The sequence below is a fragment of the Heterodontus francisci genome, unplaced genomic scaffold (assembly GCF_036365525.1).
Source record: "Heterodontus francisci isolate sHetFra1 unplaced genomic scaffold, sHetFra1.hap1 HAP1_SCAFFOLD_286, whole genome shotgun sequence".
Lineage (NCBI taxonomy): Eukaryota > Metazoa > Chordata > Chondrichthyes > Heterodontiformes > Heterodontidae > Heterodontus > Heterodontus francisci.
In genome coordinates, this window is record NW_027141006.1 from 1101119 (window position 1) to 1114028 (window position 12910).

Here is a 12910-nt window from a genome sequence, read left to right on the forward strand (position 1 = left end):
CAATTAATGGGTGAATGCTGAGAGGTGTAGAGGAAGTGAGAGACGTTGAAGTGAATGTCCACAAATCCCTGAAAGTAGCAGGACAGGTTGATAAATTGTTTGAGAAGGCTTATGGAATCCTTTCCTTTATTAGCCGATGTATAGAATATCAGAGCAGGGAGGTTATGCTGGAACTGTATATATCATTAGTTAGGCCACAACTTGAGTTCTGTGTGCAGTTCTGGTCACCTCATTCCAGAAAGGATGTAATTGCACAAGAGAGGTTACAGAGGAGATTTACGAGGATGTTGCCATGACTGGAAAAATGCAGCTATGAGGAAAGATTGGATAGACTGGGGTTGTTCTCCTTGGAATAGAAGAGGCTGAGGGGAGATTTGATTGAAATGTACAAAATTGTGATGGGTCTGGATAGAATGGATGGGAAGGGACTATTTACCTTAGTAGGGAGGTCAGTCACTAGAGGGCATAGATTTAAAGTGATGTGTTGAACAATTAGAGGGGAGATGAGGAAAGGTTTTTTCACCCAGAGGGCTGTGGGAGTCTGGAACTCACTGACTGTAAGGGTAGCTGAGGCAGAAACCCTCAACTCATTTAAAAGGAGTCTGGATGTGCACCTCAAGTACCTGAACCTGCAGGGCTACGGTCCAAATGCTGGGCAATGGGATTCAGCTGGGTGGCTCGTTTTTTGGCCTGCCTGTGCTGTAAACTTTCTATGTTCTATGATTCTATGCAGACACAATGGGCCGAATGGCCTCCTTCTGCACTGTAATAATATTGTGATTTTTGACTCTCAGAAATTGTCAACCATCTACAAGGCACAAACCAGGATGAGTGCAGCACCAACAATACTCTAGAAACTCGACACTGTTCAGGACAAAGCAGCCGCCTTGATTGTCACCCCATTCACCACCTTAAACATTCACTCCCTTCACCACTGACGCACAGTGGCAGTAGTGTGTACCATCTACCAGATGCACTGCTGCAACTCACCAAGGCTCCGCAGACAGCACCTTCCAAACCGAAGACCTCCACCACCTTGAAGGACAAGGGCTGCAGATGCATGGAAACACCACCATGTGCAAGCTCCCCTCCAAGTCACACACCATCTGATCTGCAAATATATCGCTGTTCATTCACTGATGCTGGGTCAAGATCCTGGATCTCACTTCATAACAGCAGTGTGGGTGTACCTACACCACATGGAGTGCAACAATTCGAGAAGGGAGCTCACCGCCACCTTGTCAAGGACAATTAGAGATGGGTAACAAATTCTGGACTTGTCAGTGTCGCTCACATCCCATGAAAGAATATGCCTCATTTTATACTCAATTGTCCTCTGAATCCCAACCCTCTATTTGCTCCAACTATCACTTCACAGCATTGCTGCTGTTCCTTTAGAGATCTGTGCACTAGAACATCCAGATCTCTGCTCAAAATTATTTTCTTTTTTCCACCTACTTTAATGTTTTTCCCTGAAGGGTGTATGAATGTTGAGCATTCGCCCTGTCCACATGAATAACACTGCACTTACCCAAATTAAACATCATTTACCAGTCATGAACCCAATCTCCCAACACATTAAGATCAGCCTGAAACAGTCGAGCATCGTCTGCAGTCTAAACACTCGCACAGATCTTCAAATCATCTGTCAATTTACAGATGGTGCCCCCTCCACCTACATCCAGATCATTAATAAAAATAGTAAAGAGCAACAAACCCAACACCGATCCCTGTGAGATACCATTGGTGACTGGTCTCCAAACAGATCCAGATCCATCTGTAACTACTTTCTGCCTACGTCTTGCCAGTCAGTTCCCAATCCAGATCAATATATTACCACTGATACCAGGGACTTTAATCTTATAGAGAAGCCTCTTGTGTGGAACCTTATCAAAATCTTTTGGATGAGGTCAGCTAATTGAACACAGGCTGAGGATTAGGCCTAGGCCTGTCCTGCTCTGTGTATGGGTCGCGGGACCAAACAAGGTGAGATCAGCTCACTGAGCACAGGCCCTTCCTGCTCTATATGCTGCTCAGTACCACACCAAATGAGAATAACTAACACACCACAGGCCAGGGAGCCTCGGCCCATCCTTCTCTGATTGTGGTTCAGTGCCAACCAGGTCAGATCAGCTAATTCAGCACAGGCCGGAGATGGAAGCTGGACCTTTCCTGCTCTGGGGACTCCGTACCATACCAGGTGCGATGAAGTAAAATACCACAGGCCGGGGATGGAGCCTGAGATTTCCCTGTTCTGTGTGGGGCTCTGTACAACAACGTGTGAGAAGAACTATCATCCCTCAGGCTGAGGAAGGAGCCTGGGCCCATTCTGTTCTGTGTGGCTCCTACCACACTGAGTGGGATCAGTTAACTCAACACAGGCCATGAATGCAATCAGGCCCTTTCCTGCTCCGTGTGGATCAGTATCACACCAGGTGGCATCAGCTAACACAGCACAGGCTGGGGCTGGAGCCTGGACCCGCCCTGCTCTGTGGGTTCAGTAACAACCCGTAAGATGAACTTTTTTCAAAAGACTTCAGTGTATTTAACTCTGTCCAACACTGTGAGGCAGCTTTCTGTGTTTATAAAGAGTGTAATTTATTGACTGGTCTCTTGGATCAAACAGGGTAACAGACAGAGGTCTGTGTGCAGAGGGTTTGGAGGTGAGCTCTGATTCCTAACCCTTTCTGGACTGTGAGGAATAAAGAATGAATGAGAGAGAGAGAATGTGGGAGAAGGGATGATGGAAGAATTTGTCCGTGAACCTGATTAAAAGTGGCTCAAACTCAAGATAATATTAAGATATCAAGAGCAGAACATTAACATAATCTGAGTTCCGCGATCTGGTCGGGTCCCATTCCCCTGAAGTTAGGAATGAACGGGTGGGGAAATTCCACCTGGAGTTATATTTGTCTCCAATGAAGATGAGTTCACAGTGAGGCCGGAATAGCTCAGTTGGGAGAACACTAGATTGAAGAACCAGGATACAATCCCTGGTTTCATCAGTTTTAATTTGGTGTCTCCTTCATTTGAAGTAGAGAGAATCAGAGGGGAGATTTTCCACTCTTGACCCCATGGGCTGAATTTTAAACTAACGGTGCGGCTCTCGGCAGAGGCACCGGAAGCGGGTGTCATCACCACACGAGTGAAATGTGGCCGACCGGCCCCGATCACGGAGCAGCCGACCAATTAATGAAGGGGAGGCGTGGGGCCCATGTAAACAAGGACCAGAGGCAGGGAACGAGGCACCGATGGCACCGACATCTGACACAACGGCAGGTGCTGGCACCATATTGAAAGGGCTGCCAGACCTGCATTCACTGCTGCCTGGTTTAAAGGAGTGTCTTCCTGAGAGCCCTCTGCTGTCCCAGGACCCGTTCTGCTGCCTCTGCTGTCCCAGAACCCCTTCTGCTGCCTCTGCTGCCCCAGGATCCGTTCTGCTGCCTCTGCTGTCCCAGGACCCGTTCTGCTGCCTCTGCTGCCCCAGGACCCGTTCTGCTGCCTCTGCTGCCCCAGGATCCGTTCTGCTGCCTCTGCTGCCCCAGGATCTGTTCTGCTGCCTCTGCTGCCCCAGGACCCGTTCTGCTGCCCCAGGACCCGTTCTGCTGCCTCTGCTGCCCCAGGACCCATTCATCTGCCCCAGGATCCGTTGTGCTGCCTCTGCTGCCCCAGGACCCATTCTGCTGTCTCTGCTGCCCCAGGATCCGTTCTGCTGCCCCAGGACCCATTCTGCTGCCCCAGGATCCGTTCTGCTGCCTCTGATGCCCCAAGACCTATTCTGCTGCCTCTGCTGCCCCAGGCCCTGTTCTGCTGCATCTGCTGCCCCACGACCCGTTCTGCTGCCTCTGCTGCCTGACAGGTAAGGAGCTGAATGCGAGCCTGCAGTGACCATGGTCCCACAGTTTAGCGATGCCTTCCTGCAGGTTCGCCTCCAGGTGGCAAGAGATAGGTGGAAGATCCTCTTTCCCAGGGATGGGAGGTGAAGACCTGCCCACCTGACCAAGTGAAGCTGGCTGGAGATAGTAGGTGAAGTCAGCAGCTGTGGGGTCACCCCCAGGACATGGATCCAGTGCAGGAAGTGGATCAATGACCTGATCCAGGCTGCTCAGGTGAGAACTCCAAACACTTTGGACCCTTTGGACATTGCATGTGGCAGAGTGAGAGGGAGTGTTTGGTGGAAAGGGAGTGACCACTAAGTCATGTGTATTGGGGAAGGGCAGCAGGACATGCTGCCTGAGGCTTGGCTGCATCTCGGTGAGAAGTGCATGTCAGTCATTTTATAAACTCACACAGTCCCTCGAGAGGGGGCCACATGCTGGAGGAATACGTGTGTCCCCATCATGGACTGCTGCACTATCACCATCAGAGATGTTGGGCTTGTCCCCGCTGGGAGACTAACTTTGTTCATCATAGTGGCTGCAGGAGAAGACAGCCCACAATCGGAAAGAGCGTGTCAAGACTGGCGGTGGAGTGCCTTATCTCCGTGTCCTCATCCCGATGGAGGAGGAGGCCATGGAACAGGCCGGGCAGCAAGGCAGCTGCTCCATAGCTGATGGAGAGACAGGGTCACCTACCCAAGAGAGTGACTGAACATCTCCCGGGGCACAAGGGAGCATCCGCTGCAAAGGAACCACACTGCACATCTGTTCACCACTGCATCAATGGAGCTGCACAGTAGGGGTGGTTGGAATGTCGCGATGGGCAGACCCTAACCCTTCAATGTCACTGTTTTTTCATGCAGGCTAGGATGAACGACAAGCGTGAAGAGCTGGAGAGACTGGGGGACAGCCGGACACCACTGAGGAGGAGGTGGGAGCCTCAGAGGGTGCACCGTCACATCATTCCCCTGCACCCTCCACCAGCACAGAAACCCTCACTCGGTGGGAATCCACTCGCTGTTAGATTTGGTCACACAAGCTGGTGAGCACGTCACAGACAGGCCCGGGCAGCTGACGGAGGCTGTGACAGCCGAGGCCACTGGCAGTTGGGAGTCTGTGGGAGGCCAGGCCCATGCTGAGTCCCAGGCTGATGACGTGCCTCTGGTGTAACCAGCAACACGGGAAATGCTGCAGCTGCAGCAAGAGGTCAGGCAACATCTGGCAGAGTTGCCGGAGGTTATGTGTACCCAAGCTCGGATGATGGAGGAGTCCATCCAGGCCTTGCATGCTGTACTGTCTCCGATGGGGGTGTGTCTGGCTTCCTTCCTTGAGAGATTGGTGACTCTGATGGAGAGCCAGATCCAGCCGACCAATCAGTGGCTGCCGGAGATGTGCGCAGACCTGCACTCCATCACTTTGTCCATGAGCTCCATCCAGTGGTGACAAGGCGAGAGGGGGGACGAGGCACCTGAACTCTCCACCAGGTCCACGTCCCTCTCAGGTCAGCAGGGAGGTACAAGTGTGTCTTATAACTGGGGAGGAGCAGCTGGCTGCTACATCTGGGGTCTCCTCTCTGGGTGCTCCTGGTGTGGACAGTAGCTCTAAAGCCCCTCTGCCAGTGACACCAGTGATGCCAGTGCCTGCCTCCATCACCCTCGATGACAGAGGGGGGTCTCTGTACCTGTGCAGGAGGCCCTCAGTGTGCCAGGGCCCTCCAGGCCTCAGGCAGCAAGAGGACGGCAACCAATGTCATCCCAAGCCATGGGGCAGCAAGGTCAGCAGCCTGTCTCCATCTCAGCTGACAGAGCAGGGGGAGCACCACGTCGGAGCACCCGGAAAAGATTTAAGAAGAGCACCTAGATTCACTTAGGGTTCATGGTGAATGTGCATTCCAGATGGATAGGGTTGCGTTTGGTGTCACACGGAATAAAGAAATGATGTTCTCTCACTATGTCTCCTTCCTATTGTTGATGCCCTTTGGGACTTCATTTAAACCCTTCCTCCCAAGGGGCTGGAAGTGAGGGACCAAGCCCTGAGTTCACAAAGCTTCGGCCTTGTCACTGTGCGATGTGTACCTGGACGCTTCATTGCAGAAGGAAGGAGGCGACAACAGGGCTGCTTAAAGCTAAGACTTTATTGCTGTGGTTCCAGAAGGTGGTAAGGCTCAAAGGAAACTTGAATGTATAAGGGTGTCTCATGTCTCCCTTGTGTGTATCTCATGGCCCCTTTCCTGCTGTGCCTGAGGTTCTTCATCTGGCACTGCTTGGGCAGCATCCTCCTCCACATCCTCATCATCAGAGGAGACATCACACTCCACGATATCCTCACTAGTCAACACCTCACCCCTCTGTAATGCCAGATTGTGCTGTGCACAGCAAACCACCACGATATGCGAGACCCTCGCCGGGACATACTGAAGGGCTCCACTGGATCGATCTAGGCACCTGAATCTCATCTTCAGGAGACCAATGGCCTCCTTGATGGTCGCTCGGGTTGACCCGCAGCAGGTGTTGTACCTCTCCTCTACATCCGTGCGTGGGTTCCTCACAGACGTCAGTAGTCATGTCCTCAGTGGGTAGCCCTTGTCTCCAATGATCCATCTCTGAAAGCGGATGGGGCCGCGGAAAGGTTCTGGCACCTGGGAGTGCCTTGGTATGCAGGCGTTGTGGCTGCTTCCCGGGATTTGTGCACACACCTATGGGATCCATTTGCAGTGGTCGCAGACCAATTGCACACTGAGCAAGTGGAAGCCCTTCCTGTTGAAGGCTGCTGGCTGGTCTGCAGGAGCCTTGATGGTCACATGGGTGCAGTCAATGACACCCTACACCTGGTGGAATCCAGCGATGGCCCCAAATCCTATAGCTCTCTCAGCTTGACTGTTTGGATCAATGTGCACATAGTCACCGGCCCTCCTGAACAGGACATTGGTGACCTCCTTGATGCACTGATTCACTACAGACTGTGAGATTCCACACATATCTCCAGTGGATCCCCACAATGATCTGGTGGTGCAGAAGTTCAGTGGCACGGTGACCTTCAGTGACACTGGCATCAGGTGCCCACCAAGTCGCATGGGGCACAGCTGCATCATGGCAGAGAGATCAGTGACGACCTCCGTGGAGAGGTGCAGTCTGCGGAGACACTGTCACTCGGACATCTGCAGGTAGTTGAACCTCGGCTGACGTGTTCCTCTGCCTCCTTCCCCAGCCTCCTGTTCGAGGCTGGCCTTCCTGTGGGCCCCCAAGCTGCTGTGGTGCCCCTGCTGGTGCCTGCGCCTCCCTCCCTTCCTCTCTACTCCTCCTCCTCCTCCTCAATGGGAGCCTCGAATGAGGCCCATGACAGGTTGCCCCTCCCTGAGTGCAAGGCCTTCACAGTAAACAACACCCAGCCACATTTACTTCATTTGTCATCCTCAATGAAGTGGCACTGCCCCAATGGCACCCTGGTGTTGTTCCCTCTGCAGAGCTGGCACATTGGCCCCCACACCTGACAGTGTTTCCCGATGCCCTTTCCCCCTCCACCCTTGCTGCCAAGTGACGCTGCCTCACCCGATAGCTTCCCAGTGAAGACAACACTCAGCTCCCACCTCCCAGTCACCTCCTTTAACCAGGCGAGGCTCTGAAGCCCCGTGGTTCCCGTGTTCTATTAGTTCAATTGGATCCAGTGAATAAAATTGCTGACAATTGGATTCATAAATACTTTAAATGCCTTCTTGCCGTGTGGATGTGCGAAGTCTGCCCTCCATGTCAGCCGCCGACAGAAAAATCCGGTCCAACGTCTTCCATCCCTATTTTATACACCCCCCCTCCCCCTCCCCGGCCTCCATTCCCGTCTCCAACGGTCCCTTAAAATTCTGGCCCATGTCTCTAAGACTAATGGGAGTGAAACCACATCTGCTCCTTAGACTGAACAGGGAGAGCTGCTCTCTCTGTGTTTAAAGTGAATGAATCTGATCTTTACCTTGTCTTGCTGGAACGTTCACTGTCTGGAAATGTCTGTTTGAAAATGTTTTCCTGTTATATTAATGGAGCAGAGGAGCAGATGTGAGGTACTGTTGAACAGAGAGGTTTGGAAGTGGGTGAAGGGGTGGAGTGACGGTGTGAGTGAGAGGTGCAGTGAGTTGGCCATTCTCAATAGAGTGTCAGGAATGAAGGTCAGAGGAACAGACCAGGCTGGAAACACAGAAAGAGCGAGGAGAAGCTGGTGTGAAAAACAGAGATTAAACAACAGGCTTGTTCAGTTGGTTTGGGTCTGGTGTTTAGAATACCCGGAATCTGGGTTCACTTCCCTTCCAACTCAGCGAATTGTATCAACATTATGTTCATAAAACCATAGAATGATACCCAAAGAAGGAGACCATTTGGTCCATTGTGTCAGTGCTGTCTCCTGTAATCTGTCCATTTTTCCTTCCAGTATTTATCCCAATTGCTTTTCAAAGTTACGACTGCAGCTGCTTTCAAGTCCTGATCAGACAGTGCATTCCAGATCACAACACATCACTGTATAAAAAATCATACCTCATTTCGCCTCTGCTTCTTTTCTCAATCACCTGATAAATGCATCCTCTGGTTACTGACCTTTTTGCCACTGGAAACAATTTCTCCTTATTAAACTTATTAAAAACCTTCTTGATGATGTCACATACTAGACTGCCAGTAAAACTGAAGCCCATGGAATAAAAGGGACAATGACAGCATGCATATGAAGTTTGCAGACTGATAGGAACATAGGAGCAGGAGTAGGCCATTCAGCCCGTCGAGCCCACCCTGCCATTCAATATGATGATGACTGATCGTCCACTTCAATGCCTTTTTCCCACACTATCTCCATATCCCCTATGTCATTTGTATTTAGAAATCTGTCAATCTCTGCTTTAAACATACTCAATGACTGAGCTTCCACAGCCCTCTGAGGTAGAGAATTCCAAAGATTCACAACCCACTGAGTAAAGAAATTTCTCCTCATCTCTGTCCTAAGTGGCTTTCCCCTTACGTTGAAATTGTGTCCCCTGGTTCTAGACTCCTCAACCGGGGGAAACATCTTAGCTTCATCTACCTGTCTATCCCTTTAAATATTTTGTAAGTTTCAATGAGATCACCTCTTATTCTTCAAAACTCTACAGAATACAGGCCCAGTTTCCCCAATCTCTCTTCATTTGACAGTCCCGCCATCCCGGGAACAAGTCTGGTGAACCTTCGTTGCACTCCCTCTATGGCAATGATATCCTTCCTAAGGTAAGGGGAACAAAACTTCACACAGTATTCCAAAGTGCAGACCAACCAAGGTTATATACAATTGAAGCAAGGCTTCACTACTCATGTACTCAAATCCTCTTGCATATCCTCGAACATATCATTAGCCTTCCTAATTGCTTGCTGCACCTGCATGTTAGCTTTCAGTCACTTATTGACAAGGACACCCAGGCCCCTTTGTACATTCACACTCTTACCATTTAACAAATAATCTGCACATCTGTTTCTCCTACCAAAGTGGATAACCTCACATTTTGACACATTATATTTCATGTGCCACTTTCTTGTCCACTCACTAAGTCTGTCCAAATTCCCTTGAAGCCGCTTTGCAACTTCCTCACAACACACATTCCCACCTAGTTTTGTGTCATCTGCAAACTTGGAAATACTACATTTGGTCCCCGCATCCAAATCATGTGAACAGCTGGGTCACAGTGTGGTGGTGAACAGTTGTATTTCTGTCTGGAGGAAGGTTTACAGTGGGTTCCCCATGGTTCCTCATAACTTCAGTTATGTGCAGACACTGGAAAAGCTGGGGTTGTTCTCCTTGGAGCAGAGCAAGTTCAGAACAACTTTGACAGAGTTAGAATCAAGGAATCAAATGGTGACAGTACAGAAGGAGACCATTCAGTCCATCATGTCCTTGACAGCTCTTTGCAAGAGCAGATCAGCAAATTCCACTCCTCTGCCCTTTCATTGTAGCACTGCAAAGTTTCTCTATTCAGGTGTTTATCCAATTCCCTTTTGAAAGCCACGATTGAATCTGCCTCCAGCACACTCTCAGGCAGTGTATTCCAGATCTGAACCACTCACTCTGTCCCACACCCCGGTACCATTGCAGAAAATCTTTTCTGTTCATTTCATCCCTCATAAATAATTGAAATGAAATGTTTATTAGGAAATGCACAACAGAAAAAGGAGAGAGAAATAAATGCTGAGTAAAATAGAAGTCAATGTTTGGAAGGTAAAAAGAGCAAAAGATGTAACTTTTATTCTGGATGAGTGAGAGGAATATATCACACTTTGGGGCTTTTGTAAGCGGATTTACTGATATACCTGGGATTTGAGAGGAAGCTGGTTCATGGTTTACAGAACAAATTCAGCCCCTGGGGTGGAGCCAACAGCTGCACCGTCCAATAACAGACAGGACGGGGACACTGTCTCAGGCCTGGTGAGCTCAGTCGATGAAAGCATGAAACTCTGAATCTCAAGTTTTTGAGTTTGAGCCCACGGTGGGTGTTTTCTATTTCCTTTTTCGGCTGATTTTATAGGCGTTATCCAGCTCTGAATTCCTCGGCAGAGAGTTCAAGGAGTGTTTGAAATGAGATTCAACAGCAGTATGAGAAAGTCTCTCCTTGATTCAGGCCTCTTACCTCTCTGCAGCATCTCGCTGCTGAAGATTGAACTTTTTCTCATTTCATTCTCAGCTCAGGGTCAGTGTGGATCACTGGGACTTCTGGCTGTCTCCCACTTCACAATCCACCAGTGCTGAGAAATCAATGGGGAATATTACTCACACGTTGTAATGTTTTATAAATACTTGAATGTATTTCACACTGTGTCCAACAGTGTGAATCTCCCCTGGTATATCAGCTCACCAACACTTCAACAGAACATTCACATAATGTGAGCTCTGACATCTGTTCAGATCCCATTCCCAAGACCTGGAAAGTGGGATTGGGCTGGATCGCTCTTTTTCAGGTGGCACAGACACGATTGCTAAATGGTCTCATTCTGTGCCATAAATTTTCTCCATTTTCTATGTTCTATGAAGTGAGGTGTGATTGGGAGGGGCAATTCCACCAGGGTTATATTTTCTACCAAAACAATGACACAAGGGATACTTCACATTTTTATTCATTCATTCATGCGATGTGGGCATCGCTGGCTAGGCCAGCATTTATTGCCCATTCCTAATTGCCCATGAGAAGGTGGTGGTGAACTGCCTTCTTGAACCGCTGCAGTCCATGTGGGGTAGGTACACCCACATTGCTGTGAGAAAGGGAGTTCCAGGATTTTGACCCAGCGACAGTGAAGGAACGGCGATATAGTTCCAAGTCAGGATGGTGTGTGGCTTGGAGGGGAACTTGCAGGTGGTGGTATCCCCTGCATTTGCTGCCCTTGCCCTTCTCGGTGGTAAAGGTCGCTGGGTTTGGAAGGTGCTGTCTAAGGAGTCTTGGTGCATTGCTGCAGTGCATCTTGGAGACGGTACACACTGCTGCCACTGTGTGCCGATGGTGGAGGGAGCGAATGTTTGTAGATGGGCTGCCAATCAAGTGGGCTGCTTTGTCCTGGACGGTGTTGAGATTCTTGAGTTGGAATTGCACCCATCCAGGCAAGTGGAGAGTATTCCATCACACTCTTGACTTGTGAATTGCAGATGGTGGGCAGGCTTTGGGGAGTCAGGAGTCATGGATGAGTGAGAGGAATATATCACACTTTGGGGCTTTTGTATGAGGATTTATTGATAAACCTGGGATTTGAGAGGAAGCTGCTTCATGGTTTACAGAACAAATTCAGCCCCTGGTGTGGAGCCAACAGCTGCACTGTAATTACTCACCTCAGGATTCCAAGCCTCTGAGCTGCTCGTCTCGTCACGTTATTTGTATGGCTACCCATGGTAACCTCCATGGTGTTGATAGTGGGGGATTCAGTGATTGTAATGGTATTGAATGTCAAGGGCAGATAGTTAGATTCTCTCTTGTTGGAGATGGTCATTGCCTGGCACTTGTGTGGTGCGAATGCTACTTGCCACTTATCATCCCAAGCCTGTGAGACTGAAATAGCTCAGTTGGGAGTGTGTTCGACTGAAGATCCCTGGTTCAATCTGGGGTTTTGGCAGTTCTCCTTTATTCTGCATCGCCATTTGGTTTTGACTCTTGAGCTGCACAATTTACACTGAAATTATTTCCCCAACTCTGAAGGTTGGATTGGAATAGAGAGATGTCAAGGATGGGAAATATTTACGTTGTCAGCTTTAGCTTATTCTCTATCTCCTTGTGTCCTTTTCCCCAGTTTTTGAATCTTTCGGGGCCGGGTGAACATTTGATTTGCTGCATATGTCCCAAACTGAAGCCTTTTCCACATCTCTGGGCGGTCAGACTTGCTCTGTCTGTTTTTGCTGCGCGTGACCATTAACGAGAACAGGCCACGAGTTCAATGTTTATCAGCAAACGGAAGATAATTGGAAAGAATTCTGTGTTACTCCAGACCAGTGACAAAGATGCAATGGATGTTATTCAAAATAAATTCCCTTTGACATTTTATGTAAACTTGTTTGCATCTAAAAGTTGGATTTTAAGTGTTACAAAAATGTGTCAAATTAATGACTGACCATGTGACAGCGCACATGGGGATCAAATCCACAGCCTTGTTGTTATCAACACTGCGTCCTAACCAACTGAACTAAGCGGCCTATAGACAGAGCCAGGTATGGGTTTGAGCCGCACGCTGTGCGGTTTGTGTTTTATTTCTCACACTGGGTGACAGAGCAATTGTACAAACAATGGACACATCACATCCCTGAAACATTGTTCTGATATAAAACAGTGTGAAATAAGAACTGAGCATGGAAATGGAACGGAACCAGAAATCAGGACTTTAATCTATTAAAGTTGATCTTGAAATTCTACCATGCACGAACATTCCAAGAGAACGAACTCTCTTCTGATATAAAATCCAGGAACTTGAGCTGCTGTAAAATATAACTGAGCCTGACGTGATTTGAACACGCAAACTTCTGATGTGGAGTCAGACGCGCTACCGTTGCGCCACAAGCTC

At 49.1% G+C, this 12910-nt stretch overlaps 1 non-coding gene across 1 annotated transcript; it reads right to left on the reverse strand.

Annotated features, from left to right (window-relative positions):
- Nucleotides 1-12838: 12838 nt before the first annotated feature.
- Nucleotides 12839-12910, reverse strand: trnaw-cca (transfer RNA tryptophan (anticodon CCA)). Its single transcript has one exon. It is a non-coding gene; the product is annotated as a tRNA-Trp (tRNA).